The following is a 14859-nucleotide window of genomic DNA, read 5'->3' as shown; positions in this document are numbered from 1 at the left end:
TAGACTTAAGTTAATATCTTTCCCTAATTTAAGAGCTAACCAGCAGAAAGGGAGACACTTTACAAATGGAAAAAAAATTTTGCTATGAATTTTAAAATGGTCAAATACAATGTTACAGTCATACTTTGGGGACTATCTAGGTAAATCCTTTTAATCTATTTTGTTTTTAATCAATAATCCTTCAATGAGAAAGGGAAAGAGTTCTTTTTATGCCCACCCAAACTCAGAAAGTCTCCTTTGACTTTCTGAAGCTTTCTCTTTCTGTTTTACCAGTAAACTCAGAGCCAGAGTGTATATATTATAGACTTTACTCTGCTGATGCTACTTAAGTTAGCCCCTCTTATCACCCTTTCTTATGTCAGAAAGAAATTAAGATGAAGAGCTCTATAATCTAAGAACTGGCTGCCCAGAGTGCTAGGAAGAAAACAAGAGGAGAGAAAGTTCTTAGATAAAAGAAAACAGAGGTTAAGAAAGAACTTGTAGATAACATGGTAACAGGACACATATGTTATCAAGCCAGACTGTGATGCCAGGAAGTTCATGCCAGGAAGTTCCTCACAGGGCCACTGGCTCACAGGTCCCTGTCAGGAGGCCCACCTTTGCAGTGGGGATTTCTCTCAGTCTTCCTAAAATGAGCCCCTAAGGGCTGGGGGGGCGAGGTGGGGAGCTGGAAAAACCAGTCAAAATGCAAACTATAATTTTTTACTGCATTGAAAATTTAAAATTATAAATCTGGGGGTTCTGGAGTATATATATATAGATTAACCAACCAACCAATCTAATAAACAACAAGAGACTCCACATTTCCCTCTGGAATTACTTTGTGCATGTCTATAAGAGAGAAAATAGAAAATGTTTTACTGACTGGCTGAATGGTTCAAGTGGACTGAGTTCAAACAAACAAACAAACAAAAAAAGGTAGGTGAGGGTAAGCTGTGCTGGTTAGTAGGCTAGGGACATCAGTATTTTCAACTTATAATGGGTCTGTAAGTTGAGGAGCATCTGTACTTGTGTTTGTTCTTATGTGCCATGAGAGAAACATGCCTCCTGGCAGGATGAATGGCATGGGAAGAGCGTGTTTCCCACCACCCACAGACCTACAGTGAGAAGCACTGCTGCTCTAGCTGCCAAAGTATAAAGTAAGGATGCCCAACTAATTCCAGCCTAACTTAGCCAAGCTCTAGTTGACTGTGGATCTATGAGAAAAACGTGGCTGTTTTGCAGCATCAGTGTCACAAAAGTTAACTGTACAGTGGAGCAAACAAAATCTTACCAGGTGGGACAGATGGTGGGCCTAAAGGATCAAAGGGATGCAGTCACTAGAACCTGGAGAGAGAAGCTATAGGGGAGGACTGTGCAGTAAGACTGTGGCCTTTGGTGGCAGATGCAGAGAGCCCCAGAAACCAGAGAGAGAGGCAAGGGGAATGATTGGTGTCACCTTGATCTCCTCTGTCCTCTGCTCTTCTGGAAACCTCCATCCTCAAACCTAGATGGCAAGGGACCCCACTGATGCAAGTCATTTAAGACCTCCTCTGGCACCTGAAGCAGGATAAAGCACTTGGGAGGGAAAATAGAAAATACCCAACACATTTGCATCTCTGAAAACGGCTTTCTTTACCCTCATACTTGTATGATAGTTTGGTAGAATACAGAATTCTAGGTTTGACATAATTCTTTCCAGAAATGTGGAGTTTCCAATGGAGCTATTGAGAAGTTTGCAGTTCTTCAGTTCTCTTTTCCTTTGTGTGTGAACTGCTGTTTGTAGCTCTGGAAAGTAGTAGAAAGTTCTTTTTATCCTAGTCAGGTTTCACTGGTTTTTACCATGGGCCTTGCAGTGCATCTACTTTTATTCTAGACACTCACAGGATCCTTTTCATGGGGAGTCCTATACCTTTTAGCTCTGGGACTATTTCTTAAATCATTTCATTAATAATTTATCTTCTGTCTATCTGTTCTCAAATTTCTAGTGTTTTTCTTTCATTTTTCTTTTTCTTTCCTTTTCCTCCTCCCCCTCCCCTGTTCTCCTTTTTCTTTTGGTGGTACTAGGGTTTTAACTCAAGTTTTCATCCTTAGGCAAGTGCTCTACTACTTGAGTCAAACCCACAGCTGTTTTTTCGTTAGTTATTTTTTAGATAGGGTCTCACACTTTTTCCCCAGGGCTGGCCTTAGACTTGCCTTGGATAGCAATCTTCTTACTTCTGCCTCTGGTTTAGCTGGGATTACAGATATGGCCCACCATGCCAGAATTCTTTGAGATAGGGATTCAATGACTGTAAACTTGGGCTGGCATTGAGCCACTATTCTCCTATCTCTGCCTCCCAAGTAGCTGGTATTACAAGAGTGAGCCACAGTGTTTGGCTTGTTATTTTTTTTTCTCCTCCCTTTTCCCCTCCCCTCCTCTCCCTCCCCTTCCCTTCCCTCTCTTCCCCCTTGCACCTCTTTTCCTTTTTCTTTTCTTTCTTTCTTTTTCTTTCTCTCTCTTTCTCTTTTCTTTCCCCCCTCCCTCCCTTCTTTTTCTTTTCCTTTCTTTCTTTCTTTCTCTCTACTTTTTCTCCTCCCACCCTCCCTCCCTTCTTTCTTTTCTTTCTTTCTTTCAGCAGTACTGGGGGTTGAATTCAGGGCCTCACACTTGTTAGGCAGGTACTCTACCACTTGAACAACATACTCAGCCCTTTCTGTATTGGTTATTTTTGAGATAGGGTCTTGCTTTATGCTTGGGCCAGTCTGAACTGAGATCCTCCCATTTGTACTTCCCTGGATAACTAGAATGACAGGTGCATGCCACTACACTCAGTTATTGGTTGAGATGGGTGTCTTGCAAACTTTTTGCTGGGACTGGCCTCAAACTGTAGTCCTCCCAGTCTCTGTCTCCCAAGTAGCTAGGATTATAGGCTTGAGCCACCATGCCTGACCCTTCCTTCCTTCCTTCCTTCCTTCCTTTCTTCCTTCCCTCCTTCCCTCCCTCCCTCCCTTCTCCTTCTCTCTCTCTCTCTTTTTCTCTCATTTCTGTCTTTCTTTTTGAGACATGTTCCCACCCTGTTGCCTAGGCTGATCTTTAACTCCTGGGCTCAAGGCTTCAGCCTTGTCAGTACCTGGGACTACTGGCATGTGTCCCTGTGATAATTTCTCCTTCTTTCTGTCTTTGGCTTTTTACTCTTCTTTCTGGGAGATTTTTCTCAGTTTTTTCTGCTAAAATGTTTCTATTGAGTTTTATTCTAATACCATTTGCAAATTGAGATATGCTTTGCATAATACAAAATTTGCCAGTGGCTTTAATATATTTACTATATTGTGCAACAAACACCAGTATCAAATTCCATTACCCTAAAAGGAAACTGTAATTTTTGGCAGTTAGCCAAATTTTCCCTATTTCCACCCCTGGCAATCACTAACCTATTTTTTTTTTTCTATGGGTTTACCTGGTCTGGATAACTCATACAAATGAAATGTCATATGTGGCCTTCTGTGTCTGGCTTCCTTCACTTAGCAGATGGTGTTTTAAGGTTCATCCATGTTTTAGCATGTATGGATACTTCATTCCTTTGTATGTTTGAATGATATTATATTTTATGGATATTCCATTTATTTATTTGCTCATCAGTTAATGAACATTTGGGTTGATTCCCTTTTTGGTTATTAAAAATAATGCTACCACTATCAGTGATAATATGCAAGTTTTGTATAACTTTTATCTTTTCACTTCTCTTGGGACACACTTAGAAGCAGAAATTCTGGGTCACATGTAATTCCTTGTTTAACTGTGAGAGGAACTGCCAAGCCACTGAGTTTTAAAATTCTGCTGGCAAGTTTTGTATTTCTAAGAGCTCTTTTAAAACATCTTCTGAGTGTTTCTTCTTTTAAAAAATTGAATGTAATATCTCTCCTCTCTCTTTGATGACATCAGCAATGGTTTTTGTTGTTCTTCTCTATGCATAGTGTGTCTACAAAGTTAATTTAAAAAAATCTCTGTTGCCTTTTGGCTGGAACCATCTCTTCCAACAATTTCACTGAAATGACAGACACAAAGGGAAAGAGGAGAGGCATCTGATTCATGTTCTCTAGGCCTTTTAAGAAATGTGGAGATGTTCTTTTGGCCACATACATATGGATCTACAGAGAAAGTGATAGTGTATATACCAAGGGAATGGGTATTGTTTAAAAAAAAAAGTGTCCTACAAATATGATCAAAGCAAAACTGGAGTTTACAGTAACCCTGCTGTTGGATTGTGACAGACTAACAAATTAAGCACAAGCTTCTAGTTAACATAATTTGGGTATGTGTAAGCACTCTAAGAGCCAAGATGGCTTCCTGAAATGCACAAAGGAAAATGAGAGAGAAGGAAGCCAAACAGAAAGGTACTTTGGTTCCACTGAAGCACCAGCCTGCAATTCCCCACCACCACCACCCAGCACACTGAACTGCTAGAATCTATTCCCTAATGAATTCATGTTATAAAAAGGTGGAAAAAAAAAATCCTCTGGTCTGTAAAAAAAAAAAAGAACAAAAACAACTTCTTTGTTAGAGGTTTCCCCCACATGTCTCAAAATCTTCAGCTGATCAACAGTGATTTTATGAGAGAGAGAGAGAGAGGGAGAGAGAGAGAGAGAGAGAGAGAACCAGAAAGCTTACTGGATCATGGTTTTGATCATGTCTGTAGTCTCTCATACACTTTGAGTTTCTAAGACATTTGATGGGATATTTGCTGAGAACTAATTCAGTTATCTTTCAGACAGATTTTCAGGGAAAGACCTTCCAGTTTCTCCTGTGGAAGGTCAGAATCTTTCTACAGGGGATGCTTGGGAGAGGGGGTTGGAAGTTGCTGTACTTATGATGCAGTATGCGCTTGGGTCATTTCATCCTCTTCTGTGGCATAGTATCTCTTTCCTCACAGAGTCTGGTATCTTCCAATTTAGATTATTGTATTCCCTCTGGACTATACATCTCCAGATTTCTTCGTGAGGAAGTGATATGGGAAAAGAAAACTAGGCATCTAACTGCTTCCCAAACAGTTTTTACTCATTTGTTTTAAGCCCTCCCCTCCTTTACTTCTAGTTCTACCTGATACTTGCTAATTCTGTGCCTTTTGTGAATTTTGTGATGTAAATTGGGTTGATGCCAAGCCTTCCTCATTGTGGGTTTGGGATTTGGGTTTCCCTGTTCTGCAAGACAAATCTGGTTTCCAGCTTCCATAACGTATTGATGTTTAATTTCTTGTTGCCCTAACCATACTTAGTTTTTAAAAATCATCATTCACTGTTGTTTTAATGGTGTTTCTGGAGGACACAGAATTAGGTGCATGTGTTCAAGTTTCCATCTTAATCTAGAAGTTTCTAAGTAAAAAGAATGATATTTTAATTCCCATTTGAATTAGTCACAATCTAATTAGGACTCAGAAATCATTGTACTAATTTTAATAGAATTTGTTATAAAGAATTATTAATCAAGTATAAATAATTGTAACATGTATGGAAGTCCTAGGTCTGAAAGGCCAAAGGGAAGAAATAGGACTTATTGAAAGATGTTTAGAGGAAGGAACTGCTGGAACTAAAACTCAGTCTTCTGAGGACCAGCACTGATGGGCTGGGGCTGGTGTCTCAGATGGACCTTGTGGGGCCAGCTGTGAGTGTTGGAAAATTGGATTCGACTGCTTCTGGACTGAATTGCTGCTCTGGGGTGAAAAAGCAGCAATGTTGGGCAACACTGACAGGCATAGGGCGCTAACAGGAAGGAAACAGGATCATGTGTCCCTCATCTTCTGGCCTTGAAGTCTCTGTCAAGGGTCCCTGTTGTCAGAGCTTAAAAGTGATCTGGTTGGCAAAGGAGACACGTGGTTGTAGAGCTTAGCCCCAGCATCACAAAGCCCACTACAAGGTGGCCTTGAAGTTGAGAGTCAATAACTTACGAACTGGTATAGTCCACCCTTTCAGGATTCATATGCATTCTACTAAACATCTTCAAACTTTTATACAACACACAACTAGGCTTATTTTTACCTTTTCACATTCTCCCCAAGATGAGGAGGCACAAAGTCCAAGCTGCAATTGTACTCACATGTGGACTCATATGTCTCACTATCTATTTCTGGGCTATATAATTACTGGTCAAATCAGTCACAGTCCCATCTGAATACTATGTTTCTAGACATTATCTTCTGATCACTGTTTTCCTCTTATGTTTCCCTTATCTGGTTCAGCATTTGGTTGAGCATATAAGAGAGGTGTTATATAGTGACCCACATAAATCCCAAAGGTACACATTATCATCAAGTTTATTAGCTACTATGCCATTTACATTCCCAAGAGCAGTACAAGCAAGTTCCAGTTCTTTCACCTCATCCACTTAGTTATTGACAGACTTTTTAATTTTGCCAATCTACAAATGATAAATTGTATCTCAGTATTATTGCATTTATATTATCTTTAGCAAGACTTAGCATCATCTTCTCATATGTTTATTGGACTTAGGTCTTGTGCTTATATTTTTTGCCCAGTTTTCTAATTTTTTCTTCTTACTGATTTGCAAAACTACCTCAATTTTTTTCTGAAACATATAGATATGGATAGAGGATAATATGAAAAATTCATGTTCCCCACCATCGAACTTCAGTAAGTTTCATTTTTTTAAAAAGAAATAAAGAGCTACATACATATATACTCATGATTCTTTAGCCTCCTACTCCCATCCTTTTGTCTTCTGTTCCTCCCCTACAATAATCACTATCATGAATTTAGTGTTTACTGTTCTCATGTAAAGTTTTTATACTGAGTAGGAGTTTGTATTCTGGATACTCTTCCTTTGTTAATTTTATGCATTTTGAATTGAAAATATCTCCTCTCTGTGCTGTGTTTTTCACCTTGCTTATGGTGGTTTTTGTTACATGAAAGTTTAAATTCTAATGTGATCATATTTATCAGATACTTCTTTTATGGTTTGTGTTTTTTGTGGTATATTTTAAAAATCCCTTTTCTACTCTTCCATACTCCTCTTGTGAATATATGTTTCATCATTTAGGGAATGTCTATACTCTCTTGAGGAAAAGACTATGACTTACATATCCCATCTTATCCTCTGCAATGTTAATTCTAGAGCCTCCCCACTGGTAGGTCTAAGAGATTGGTGGGCAGTAGCTTGCAGTACATCTGGCTCCAGTTGCTTCTCCTTTTAGCTGCTATCTTCTGTCCTTTCCTCTTTTTTCCCTTTTCTTTATATCTACATTTCTCTTTTCTGTTTTTTTTGCCCAGGACTTGTCAATTTAGAAGAATACAAGTTATAACTCTTTGTTACAGGTTATTGCAAACTATTAAAAATAAAAGGGATTAGTTTGCTCATATAAGTCCAAAGTTTTCAGCTTTAATTCAGCACATGGTAATATAATCACTGAGGAAATAGATATGAGCTCTTCCTTCTGGGTCAGCTTTATCTTAAGGCTTGTTCTCCATTGAAGCAGCATGATATTTTTATGTCTAATTCATGTTTTTTTTTTTTTCAGCCTTGATACTAGAAGCATTTGGCCTAGATAATATTTTGTGGTGACAGGTCTGACTTGAGCATTGTAGGATGGTAAGCAGCATGCTGGGCTTCTACCCATGGATACCAATAGCACTCTCTCTCCCTACCCTGAGCTGTGACAACTGAAAATATCTCCAGATATTGCTAGAGGTCTCCTGAACAAGGGTGGATTCACCCCTGATTGAGACCTACTATCTTAATCCATTTTTGGTTGCTATAACAGAACATTTGAGACTTGGTATAAAGAAGAGAGATTTAGCTCACAGCTCTGGAGACTCAAGTCCAAAATTGGATGACCATTTCTGCTCAGCTTCTAGTGAGGGCTTCATGCTGCTATGTGCATGGTGGAAATGTATGTGGAAAGAAAGAAACATGAGGGGCAGCCTTGCTTTATAACCACCTCTTCTTGTGGTAATTAATCCAGTTGTAAAAGAGAATTCATATACTCCCAAGAGACACCATTAATCTCTTCAGGAGGTCTATACTCCTAGATACAATGAATTCCTCTCCATTGAGGAGTTCAGCCTCAATATGAATTTTGGTGGGAACAAACTATATTCAAACTATACTAACTATTATCTTAGTTAGATGGGCCTAAATCACATGTCTAGTCCTTACACCATAAGAACCTGCTGAGGAGAAAGGTGCTGACTGGCTTAAGCCAACTGGGATTCATCTTTAACTTTTGTTCTATGTTAATGAATGGTATAAAGCAGAATGAAAATGTAGGTACTAATAGAAAGGGGAAGGTGGAAAGGATGCTGGATCACTAGATAATCTTATCTGAGGCTTAAAGTGTCCATTACCACTCTTCTCCCATTTTAATATCCAATAATCAACCCTGAGCTCCCATGATAAGTTTTTCTGTTCTCATTTTCTTGCCTCTTCTTGCTTCAGTTATGTATGCTGCAGCAGACTTAGAAATAACTATATCAAGGGTAAGAAAAGATAGTAAACTGTAGCATGGCATTAAATTTTTGAACATTTCAGGCACTCAACGATTGTTATTTGTCTGGGTTTCTTTGGACTGCCATAACAAAACGCCAGACTGGGGGAGCTTAACCAATAGAAATTTCTTTTCTTTCAGTTGTCGAGGCTGGCAGTCCGAGATCTGGGTGCCATCTTGCTTTCTGGTGAGGGTTCTCTTCTTGGCCTGCAGATGACCACCTTCTTACTATATGTTCACTTGTCCTTTCCTCAGTGTGTGTGTGTGTATGTGTGTTTGTGAAGAGAGGGAAAGGTGGAGGTAGAGAGCACTTTTTGGAATCTGCTCTTATAGAGCCACCTAGTGAGGCCACTTTCATAATCTCACTAAACCTAATTATTTCCCAAAGGTTCTATAGGACTTCAACACACAATTTTTTGGTGGAACACAACTGAATCTGTAGCTTTACTATTTGGAATCTTGGAAAAACTATAATTCATTTAGAGAAGAAATGTATATTTTTCTATTTTACATTAGCCCCCAATAAGTAGGTATCCCATCTTTGAGTTCATATGCAGATCACATTAGAGAAAGCAAATAGTTTTTAAATGTGCAGGCATGTCAGAGATTTGCAACCCAAGCTGATGTAGATCAGGCTTCCTGAGGATGGTTTCTGAGACCACATCTGAGTATAACTGGTTTTCCAGAGAGTCATTCAGAATAAACCATGTAAAGATGGTAGAGAAGCAGGACTGGATAGAGGATGAACTGCGACAGAGTTGCAACAGAGACATAGAAGTCCTGTGACTTACGGCTGAGATAGGCCTGCAGAGTTATCTCAGTTTGAGTCAAGGGGTCAGCCCTTGTACCATAGTATGAATAGTCATTAGATAGAGGCTGCCCCTAAGGTAGGTACAAATTAAGATGAAGAAGCTCCATGAGGGGCAGTTCCTTGAGAAGCAGCACCTTCAGTCCTGAAAGAGTGGCATTTGCCATATTATCCAAGCAATTCAAAAGCAAGTGACTTTAAACTCATTACTAACATTGCACTCAGTGATCACACCCCTACCAATGGCTTCTTACGTCTTCAGGCCAGTATACCTCCTATTGTTTCAAGGAGTTCAAAATCAAGTTTTGTTTTGTTTTTTCTGGTAGCTTCTAAAATAGGGTTTAATACCTATTTATCAAATAGGGCTCTACTTCTTATTAATCTAACTTCAGTGGTGTGTAGGATATCTTTAGTTCTTGGTCAGAAGCCTTCCATGACAGGAGTGTGTCTTCTTTAGGGGCAGAATGATGGCGAGGGCAGATTCTCTCACATCCCCATACATCTAACTTCCTTGGGGTAGTGCATTTATAATTTCCTGTGGTAACTTGCTGGTCTTGATATGTTGACAATCCTCATATAAGTTATATGGTAATGAGTATAATTGGTTCTTGAGATTATAGTTATAATAACATCACTACCTGGCAGGTTTTAATTTTTTGACTCTATGAAACAGAGGCTACTTGCTCCCAAGACTATATCATTCAGTAACATAATTTAGCATTCTGAAGTATTGTATCCTGCATGCATAGTCTCTTCTGAAAGCCTCATGGACATAAAAATTGTTATGTTATATTTTTATATAACATAAAATAGTTATATTTGTACAAACCACTTAAGATTGAAAATGAGCTTACCAACATCATAAATTGATACAAAATGGGACATCACTGTATGTTCATTACAGATATATAGGGGAGAGGAAATAGGAATAAAAGTGAAGAGAAAAAGTCCTAGTCTTATGTTTATAATTCATTTTTAGAAATATTCTCAAACCAAGAGAAGAGAATTAGACAAATAGTACCTAGTTTTTTTTTTACCTCCACCCCCAAAAAACCCACCAAACTAAACAAAAAACCAAGAACATGGGAATAATGTCATAGAGGAAAAATCAAGGTTTTAAAGAAAATGTGTTACCTGTTAAAATGTTTTCAAATGTTAGGAAGCTCAAGTTGTTTTGAGGTTCAGAGAGAAACTGCTGTATAAATTTTGAGAAATTAGGCAAATGAGTGTCTAGTTTGCTTTACAACAACAGAAGTGCATATTATACTATATTTAGAGACAGAATGACAGTGAGAATTCAGCTCTTTATCTTGGGTTCATCTCTGAATCACAGAGACAATGACCTAACTCCATAAAACAACAAAAAGCAGGTCTCACCAGACTATTCTGCATTTATATGTATTAAAAAAGGACTGTTTGGTGATTGTGACAGAAGACTCCAATTTCTATAGGTACAGTCTTCAGAATGCTTTATAAAAATTCAAGTTGACAAACTCACGCTTAGCTTCCTACAGAACAAAAATTTGCATGTATTTCTGAAACAGTTGAAGCACCCCTCCCACCATGATTTTTCATTTTTTCCTAACTCCAAATCTCTCTTTTGATTATCCTATTTTCATGGCACAACTCCAAGAAGCACCATTAGCAGTGAAATTTATGAGGCAAGTCTCCCAAATTTCCACATTCCCATCTCTTGTTAACCTTTCGAACACTGGTTTAATTTCTTCCTTTCATTTTTGATACTTCTCTAGCCTTTGGTTTTGACAATTTATTAAATAGCCCAGTGAGGGAGAATCCATATGGTAAGGTATTGTGGTATATATTTGTTGGTTGCCCTCCCAGTAGCCACTATTCTTTCTTCTTGAAAACATGACTCTATTTTCTACAGGGGATTTTAAACTTGTTGTACTTTCAGCCAGGCTTTTTTTGGGGGCAGAACTGACCTCCAACTCCAAAGGTATGTTCTGATGATGACAGGCACAAATCAGCATATCCCTTTCTCATGGCCTCAATGATTGATTCAGGGATACATGTATAATCCAATAAAAGCAAATTAAATATTTGTTGGGACTCTTCTCTCTTCTGTATAAATGACTAGAAATGATTCACCCTTTCCTTTTGCATGTAAAAAAGGCACTGAACAGTGAACAGAATAACAAATCTGTATCTTCATGAGGCCTGGATTCTACCAGGGGGAAGCAGGTAGCGAACCAGATATATTGGCTGGTGTTCAGAATCAAGGAGAAAAAAAGGAAGGGTAAGGAGAGTGTTATTTTTTTTTGGGGGGGGGGTGGAACTATTCTAGGAAGAGAGTTCCAGAGTGTCACTGTTCATTGAGTAAGGGCCCAAAGAATGAGACAATGTCTGGCAAAAAGCATTCCAGGCAGGGATGCAGGGAACAACATATACAAAATCCCTGAGGTGAAAGCATGCTTGGAACATCTGAGGACAAACTTTGAGGCCAGTGTGCCTAGAACCCAGTGAACAAGCAATATGGGTTTGGAGGTAACAGGAGGAAATATCTGCACAGGGTTTTGTAGACTATTATGAAGACTTTAGCTCTTACTCTTAGTGAAATGAGTGGCCAGTGGAGGTTTTAAGCAAAGGAGTGATATGAGATAGGACTTAAATTACAAGGATCCTCTGGTTGCTGTGTCGAAAAGGGGAAACGGGACATGATGGGTAATTTTGTTAATTTGAATGGATTATACAATGCTCAGATAGCTAATAAAACATATTTCTGGGAGTGATTACTACTTGAATTAATATATTGAGTAAAGATCTGTCTTCACCAGTGTGTGTGGGCTGACACTGAGGACCTCAATAAAACAAAAAGATGGGACGGGTGAAATTCTCTTTTGGAGCTGGGACAATTCATCTTCTGACCTCAGACATCAGACTCCTGGTTATCAGACTTCTCAGACTGTAGGATTTATACAAGAACACTCCTTGCTTCCTGGTTTCTTAAGCCTTTGGCCTTGGATGGAGAGGTACATCTTTGGCTCCCCTGGTTCTCATCCCTTCAGACTCAGATTGAATTATACCACTGTATTTCCTCATTCTCCTGTTTGCTGATGGCATATTGTGGGACTTCTCAGTCTCCATAATTGCAAAGCCAATTCCTTTAATAAATTCTCTCTTGTATATTTCTATATACCCCATTGGCTCTGTTCCTTTGGAAAACCCTAAGAGAGTGGAAACAAGGAAATTAGTTGTGACAGTTAGGAAGCTCTACATTTTTTAGTGGTTTTGTTGTCACAGTTCCATCATTTATTGTATGCTGGCATAAATAGGAGTTATGTCTAGACCTGATGTAGATCATGAGCTCTTGGACTTCAAAGTTCAATGGACCTTTTAGGAAGTTGGGAATGGGGTGAGTATATTTTACATGATGGAAGGATTGCATAATTATAACCAAGAGACCAGACTATGGTAGATTGCATTATTTGTCCCAATTTCTCCCTATCCTGAAGTAGTAGTATGCATACATGAGGCCTTTGCTATGTCTTCATGATGAGCAGTGGATTTCCTTATTCTCTGGGCTTTGGGCTTGGCCAGACAACTTTGATCAATGGGATGCCAGTTTAAGTGATAAGAGCAAGAAATCTTGGGCTATTTTCATGTTGGGTTTTCCTGCTTTTGCTTCTGTGACTAAAATGAGAAAAGCTTGTCCTGGGTCACATCCTTCAGCATGGGCTCCAAATAGGGGGCTCCAAATAGGGTACATGAAGTAAAGGCACTGCATTTGACCCTTCTTGGGCCCACAGCCTGAAGCAGAACTTCCCCAGTCAACCTGAAAACTCTCATCTTTAGAGCATATCTGAACCTAACCTTGTTGGAATCTAGCCTGCATCAGCTACTGACACAAAGACATGTGGGAAAAACATAATTATTTTAAATCACTGGCTTTGGGATGGGTTGTGCAGTAGTAATGTTGCAATAATGACCAATATAAAGGTTATTGCAATAATTCATGACAGAGCTAATGAGAACTAGGACCAAGGTGGTTAACAATGAGAGTGATGAAAAGTGCTCAGATGATGGATATATCTTTATAGATAGGGCCCACAAGTTTTGCTAGTAATTGTGTATGTGATGGGAGAAAAAGTTAGAAGTTCAGAATGAATCCGAGGGTTTTGGCCTGCACAAATGGAAGAAAAGAGTGGCCATTTTCTGGGAAACTCTGAGTTAATTTCAGAGTTGGGCAGCAGTATCAAGACCTATTGAAGGCATGTTTCTTTTGAGAAACCTATAGACATCCAAATAGGGGGGGTTATCTAGGTAGCTGGGTATACAAGTTTGGAGCTGGAGGGGAGAAAGTTCTGGGAGTAGTCAGAATGGAGATATTTTATAAAGTCATAATAGTAGATGAGATGGACAAGTGAGTAGTGAAAAGGGATCCAAGGACTGAGTCTGGGGCCCTTTAGTGTTTAGTGGTTGGTAAGTTGAAGAGCAAAGGAGATTGAAAAGCAGCAGCCAGGAGAGATAATGTAGAAAACTCATTAAGTGCTAATCAAACGTCATTTGTATGTTTTGTTATAATACTATATCCACGGCTCCCTACCTTTGCCTTTTTCTTTTCCTTCTTCACAGATATTATCATTAGATGTGTGTGTGTATTGACTATGTGGAAAGCACAACGTAATACAGAAGTACAGAAAAGCTAATGGGTAACTTCTTCCCCCTTTGTTATATGCTAATGAAAATCTTTTTTCTGTTCTGGTCTCTACTCTAGACAGGGAAGCCAAAGTCTTTGCCTTAATTTTTGGCTCCCTGATAACCCACTGAGTAGGATGGCTCTGTTCAAGAAGGGAAGCTGGGTGAGGGGGCATGGCTCAGGATGGTAGACTGCCTGCCTAACAAGCACAGGGCCCTGAGTTATAACCCCAGTACCATTAAAAAAAAAAAAAGCCATTGGAAGTTGGTGCTTTGAGCAGAATAGGGGAGTGAACACCTATGATCCTGAAGGAAAATTGACTTTTTCCCCACTAAGCCTGGAGGAGAGGGGTTAAGGATGGGAGGAAGGGGAGGAAGGAGTTTAGCTAGTGTGTATCTCTGCAGTAGCAGCAGGCCCTTGGAAGAAGACTGCTTGAGGTAAGTGGAGATTAGAGAATGAATTCTGCAACTTTTATAAGAGTTAGATAAGTGGTTTATGTTTGAGTGGAGAGGATCACTTGGGTGAATCTCTGTTGTAGAGTCTGATGATGGTCAGTGGCAGAGAAGGGCAATGAAAACACCTGAATCAAAACTGCTTTACAGAAAGTACATGTCTGAGTTTAAGGCAGAAATCTAAGTGTTTGGAGGATGGCACTTGTTATGGAGTAACATGAGGCTGGTTTGAAAAGCTCTGCAGGACTAAGCCACCCAGGCTTGTTACTAAGCTTTGGAAATAATGGCTGGGTTACTTTGAACTAAAGAGGTGTAATCCTAGAATCAAAACAGGGGACATCCATATGGTGAAGACAGAAATCAGAACCAGCCAGGGCATCACCTCTTTTGGACTCTATCATTATAGTAGAAAACAACAATGTTAATTAAATGGTAAGACTCCATTTTCTCCCCTCCTTATTAGGAAGCAAACTGCACTGATTGGTC

Source organism: Castor canadensis, chromosome 2, assembly GCF_047511655.1.
Source record: "Castor canadensis chromosome 2, mCasCan1.hap1v2, whole genome shotgun sequence".
NCBI lineage: Eukaryota > Metazoa > Chordata > Mammalia > Rodentia > Castoridae > Castor > Castor canadensis.
The sequence above is the reverse complement of the archived record's forward strand: the minus strand, read 5'-3'. Positions refer to the sequence as shown.